The following is a 6,444-nucleotide window of genomic DNA, read 5'->3' as shown; positions in this document are numbered from 1 at the left end:
GAGAGCACCAGACTGACATAAATCACCAGAGTTTATTATTCCAAGGCTTCTTCCTTCCTTTTTTTGCTTTGGATTATTTTTCACACAGCATGTTTTGAGATTAAGTCATATTAATCAATCTTGTCAAATGTGTCTATAATTTATTTTTATTTGCTACAGAGCTGGATTCCATTAGATGAATAGACCATGATTTTGTTTGTTTGTCTTATGCTCAGGAGGCCATGTGGTGCTAGGCTCAGACCCTGGGCTCCCACATCAAAGCAGGCTCTCAGTCCTTTGAGCTGTTTCTCTGCCCCTAGTAAGCCATGATTGACTGATTTAGTTGGGGGTTTTGAGCCACATCTGATGGAACTCAGGAATGACTCCCAGAGTGGTGCTCGGGGGTCACTCCTGGCTGTGCTTGGAGGATCAGATGATGCTGGTTATCCTCCTGCATGTAATACATGTCCATTAGCCCTTTAAGCAAATCCTAAAACATCATTTTAAAAAATCTACTTTCCTGTTGCAGAGATTTTAATTGACTTCAGATTGGATAATAAAGCTTCTTACACTAATTAAAGGTCCTTGCCCTGGATGTGGCTGCTCTGGGTTCCATCCCTGGCACCACCTATGGTCCCCCAAGCTCCACAGGGGTCACACCTGAGCATAAAACCAGGAATAGCAGCACTGCAAGATGTGGCCATAAAGTCAACCAAGAAGCAAGGAGGAGGTGGAGGAGGAGGAGAAGATGGAGGTGGAGGAGGAGGAGAAGAAGGAGATGGAGGAGGAGGAGAAGGAGGAGGAGGAGGAGGAGGAGGAGGAAGAGGAGGAGGAGGAGGAGGAGGAGAAGGAGAAGAAGAAGAAGAAGAAGAAGAAGAAGAAGAAGAAGAAGAAGAAGAAGAAGAAGAAGAAGAAGAAGAAGAAGAAAGGAATGAAGGAGGGAAGTAGGGAGGGAAGGAAGCAAGCAAGCTAAGTTTGACAACACAAGTTTGCAATGTAGAGATGAGTCAGTCATCCTAGTAGTAGCTCACATGCTCTATTACGCAAGAGAGAAGTTTCGTGAACTCTTGCTTTCCCTGCATGTAAAACGGAGCCACTAGTTCTCACTTAGCCTATTTCACAGGGTTGCATGAAGGTGGATGAAAAATATTCAGAAAACATCTGTCACCACAGAACTATGGTAATGCCTGGTGGTGTCATGTATAGCAGTCACAGTCCCTTGAGAGGGTGAAGCAGAACTCTCCACAGATGTCATGCACTTAGTTTATAAGCTCATTGATCTCCCTAAGAAACAAGCGTTGTTGCTATAATTCCCCGTCGTGGTGAGGAACATGGACAGGTTTACCTCTTTCAGGCCACAGGTAAAGAGCCTGAGAGGCTCCAAGCTGACCCACCACCTGCTGCTCCAGGCCATGTTGGCACAGCTCTCATTCTAAACCACAGCTTCACTTCCTTGAAGAAGAGTGACTATACTCTCATTCTTTGGTGTGTTGTCTATGACATGTAACAGAAGGTAGCTGAAAGTTTGCAAAGTGTAATGATGTTCCATATTGGTCTTTCTGGAGATTTGCAGTGAGGCAGCTGGGTTGGCTTCATAGGTAATGGATAGTAGGGTCAGAAATAGCATGGGAGGTAAGGTCCTTGCCTTGGACGTGGCTGCTCTGGGTTCCCATCCCTGGCACCACCTATGGTCCCCCAAGCTCCACAAGGGTCACACCTGAGCACAGAACCAGGAATTGCAGCACTGCCAGATGTGGCCAGAAAGCCAATCAAGAAGCAACAGACAGTAGACCTAATCTCGTTGGCCCTATCCTAAGAGTTCCCACTGGGGGCTGACTGTCTCAGGACACAGGGGTGCTGTCAGCTAGGGTGGGAAAGACCTCAGAGTACCAAATGCTACGGGGGAGAGCATCCCCAGAGCCAGGACCATTTGGCCCTTTACTAGACTCTTTCTCTCTTCCCTGCCTGAACAGTCTTATATTGCTTCTCACAGAGGCATCTTAGGTTTTACCACCTGCTGACAGACAATGGGGGAGGCCACGCTATAGAATGTCTTTCATGACTTGGGGTGAGTGCAAGTGGAGATGGAGTGTGGAGATTCTCTTTTCTTTTCCATTAAAAATGAATTATGCATTTCTCATTTACACCAGCACATTGACCTGAAAGTAAGGCACGGGTCTGAAGGAAAAGAACCCTGCCTGTCTACCGATCATGTGTCCCAGCTTTCAGAGCATGAGTGGGAAACTTCTGAAGCCGGTGAAACTTGAGCTAATCCACTGCTGAAACTGTTAAAAGTTTGATCCAAGAGAAAAGGACTGAGAAAACCACCTACTTTGTTAACTTTAGCACCTTCGACAGAACAGTTCAAAGAAGGGTTGATGGCCCACAGTTTACATCACCGTGAGCTGACCAATTCTATCCCCAGTTGATTAAAACAGATAGGAAATGGTCAGCTGTATTGAAATGGAACCAATAAGAAACGTCCTACCACTTTACAGCTACTTGAAAAGAGCAACCCAAATCATAAAACTCACAGGTGTACAGCAGGTGGGGCATTTGCTTTGCACACAGTCGACCCAGATTTGATCCCGGGCATCCCATAGGATTCCTTGAGCACCGCCAGGAATAACTCCTGAGTGCAGAGCCAGGAGTAATGGCTGAGTATCGTCAGGAGTGAACGAAAAAGAAAAAAAAAAAAAACCCAAAACCTCACAGGTGCTGTTTTCACTTGGTAAATGAGGTAGTTTTACACTGGACATGGACTAGTGATTCTGGACACACCAAGGTCAGCCTGGCCACCCAGAACCCAGTCCAGCAGCCCTCACCAAGAGCCCAGAATACTCTCCTGGCTAAGCAGCTGGTTCAGAGAGAAAGAGAGAGTCAAGGGGGTTTCAGAATCGTTGGGGAACGCTGACTCTCAGAGAACAGAATGAACACAAATCCACAAAAGTCAGGGCTGGAGCCATAGTACAGCGGGTAGGGCGTTTGCCTTGTATGCGACCAACCCAGGTTCAATTCCCAACATCCCATATGGTCTCCTGAACACCAACAGGAGTAATTCCTGAGTTCAAAACCAGGAATAACCCCTGAGCATCTCCGGGTGTGACCCAAAAAGAAAAAAAAAGTCGGGACTGGGAAGAGAGTTCAAAGGGTAGAGCTCAGTCCTTGTATGTGAAAGGCCCCAAGTTCAATTCCCACATGGTTCCCCAAGTCCTGCTCAGGGGAGCAGCTTGGTCAAGGCTGAGCACTGAGCATTAAACCCTCCTTGGAGGAGCACAATTCCCCCCTCCAAAAAATCATTAATTTCACTGATTCTTAAATGTCTCCAGTGCTTTCTTTCTCCTTAAAGAAAAATGGGACTGAATAATGCACTTGGCGTGCATGCAGCCAACTCAGGTTCACCTGGTTGGATCCCTCACACTGCATATGGTTCCTGATCACCACCAGGAGTGATCTCTGAGCACAGAACCAAGAGTGGTCCCTGAGCACTTCAAGTTATGGCCCAAACCCCGCAGTCTTCCCACCAAACCCTGCTGCCACTACCTGCCACACCCAAAAGCAAAGAACCTAGCCATTTGGAAAAATCAGAGGTGAATATTTTCTAAGCCTTCTTTTTTAGTTTTAATTTTAAACATACTCAAAGGGAGAGTGGAATTTATGTTAATCAACCTTAAAGAATGATGTACAACCTACATGAATTGAGGAGTTCCATAGTGGGAAATCAAGTAGCCCTACATTAATTTGCACAGCTGTTAAGTTAAGCTTAAACCTGTTTATTTCAGCATTGTGTTAAGTTACCTTTCTTTCTTCCAGAGTTATACAGTTCAAAATGTGACTTTTCACTGAAATAGTTCACCGTTAGTGTTTTCACAAATACTGTGTTTCGGAGGGATGCTGGGCTTATTGGTGGTGGAGAATGGGCACTGGTGGAGGGATGGGTACTTGATCATTGTATGACTGAAACCCAAGCATGAAAGTCTGTAAGTATGTAACTGTACCTCACGGTGATTCACTAATTAAAAAAAAAATCCTCTGTTTCTATCCTAGTGAATCAAATCTGCTCTTTCATTCCAATGAATCAGTTTCTCTAATTAGTCACAATCACATTAAATAGGAACTATTTAATGAACAGATCCAAGTTATCATCAGAACGCCCTTGGCAACATGCCTCAGGTAAGAAGACTAGGTGACAATTAAATCCTTTTTACAGACCAGCCCTGCCAGGAAAGGCGTGGGAAGTATAGAATCAATGAAAACACAGGGGATGGGATCAAAGCACAAAATGTCCCATTTATTTAGAGTTTGTCTGTTTATTTCTTTTTGGGTCACACCAGCAGTGCTCAGGGGTTACTCCTGACTGTACTTAGGGATCACTCCTGGCAGTGCTTGGGGAACCATATAGGATGCCGGAGATCAAACTGCGGCAGCTGCGTGCCAGGCAGATGCCCTACCCACTGTATATTGCTCCGGCCTCCTTATTTAATGTTTTTGGTTAGTTTTGGGGGGAGTCTCCCAAGCTGTGCTCAGGGGTCCCATTACCACCATTATCCACCATCCAGGCCTGCAGTTTGCTGCAAGGTCCCAGGGATGGGAGCTGCCCAGGCTCCCATGATCACACAGGATGCCCCATCATGCTCAGGGACCTCCGGGGCTGTACCCAGCAGTGTTCGAGGGGAGCTTGTGGGGCAGGGGGTTGAACTAACCACGACGATGTCGGTGGGCCCCACGGGTGGCTCATGTGAAGTGGGGAGGAGAAAGATGGTCACTTTCTCCCGATCCGCCTCTGCCACCCAGGACCCAGGGTTACTATGTTTTTGTCTCACGTCGCAGAAAGGAATTTCAGAGTAGACGGGCAGTGAAATTACATAGTTTTTATTTAGAGATTTTGAAGGGAAGGAGGAAGGGAGAAGAGAATGGAGAATAACGTGCTCAAGAGAGAACCTGGGTTTCCCCAAGGGTGGAGAGAGCCCCTACACACATCCCAGCATTAGGCATGAAAGTACACATCTCAAGAGGGGAGATTTGGGTGACACATGTGCTCAGATACCACATGTGTTCGGCCACATGGGAGCAAGCAGCACATGGGCTGGGGCAGCATACACGCCCATCCTTTGTTCAAGGTAACCTTTATAGGGTTTCTCCAACCTGCCCCCATGTGGGGCTTCTACTTAGGTTAATGGCTGTTGCTCAGGAGGTTGTCAAGGGGATAGAGTTGGAAGTGGGGATGATCTTCTTTGAAATTCCTTTCCTGGCCTTTTGTTCCTGATGGAGCTTCTGTCGGAGGGGGTGTCCAGCCTCCTCAGGGTCTGTTACAGACTGGCACTACTTTTCCAGGAGGTCAGGGCTATTACTTCCCAAGAAATTTACTGCCGTTGCCTAATGAGGGAGCCTTCCCACCTACATCAACTCTTTCTTTCTTTCTTTCTTTCTTTTTTTCTTTCTTTCTTTCTTTTTGCTTTTTTTTTGGGGGGGGGGGTTCACACCCAGTGAGCATAGGGGTTACTCATGGCTCTGCACTCAGGAATCACTCCTAGTGGTGCTTGGGGGACCATATGGGATGCCAGGGATCAAACCAGCATGTGCAAAGCAAATGTCCTACCCACTGTACTGTGGCTCCAGCAGTCCCTAACCACTATTGTTTCTCCTGACCTCAAAATGGCACTTTTCTTTTCTTTTTTTTTTTAATTTTTACTAGTGAAACACCATGAGGTCAGCACTTTTCTTATCCTTGTGTTATAAATACTATTATAGTATATAAGACACACTATAACATACTAAGTAAGATAATATTGTAAGGCCCTGTGTGTGGTGGGTGAAGGCCTAGGCCCACCTGCAGGGCTTCTTCAGCAAAGTGAAAGCACTTTGTTAATCCAAAGGACACTTTAGCTGAAGCAATTTCAGCAGCGGTTAGGTTGGATTGGGAGCAACTGTGGTTCGTTTGTATGTTCTGGCTTTTTGGCTCAAACCCAGCGATGCTCAGGAGTTACTCCTGGCTCTGCACTCAGAAATCGCTCCTGGCAGTGCTTGGGGGACCATATGGGATTCAGGGGATTGAACCTGAGTCAGCCATGTGCAAGGCAAAGGCCCAAACAGCTGGACTATGTTCCAGCCCCGCAACTGTGTTTCATTTGAGCCTTCAGACCATGAGCTGTAGCTGAGGGGACTGCCCACCACCACCCTGCCTCCATCCGTACCTCCTCTTCCATCCCTGTTCACCCTTATTGTCCTCCTACTCACCGGTATTAGGACTGGAATGACCTCACAGGCCCCCTCCTTCACCCGCAGTTTCTGCTTCAATTGTGGCAAGCGTCTCAGGCATCATCAATGAGAAACTAGGGGACAAGAAACTTTTTTGAAATTATATTTGAAACCAGAAACCTGTATTTTTTCATTAAACCACACACGTGGCAGCTCAAGAGACAGCTCAAAGGGCTAAAGTGTGTATATATTTTGCATATTTCAACC

The sequence above is a fragment of the Sorex fumeus genome, unplaced genomic scaffold, assembly GCF_029834395.1.
Source record: "Sorex fumeus unplaced genomic scaffold, SorFum_2.1 ptg000054l, whole genome shotgun sequence".
NCBI classification, from domain to species: domain Eukaryota; kingdom Metazoa; phylum Chordata; class Mammalia; order Eulipotyphla; family Soricidae; genus Sorex; species Sorex fumeus.
Note: the sequence above shows the minus strand (reverse complement) of the source record.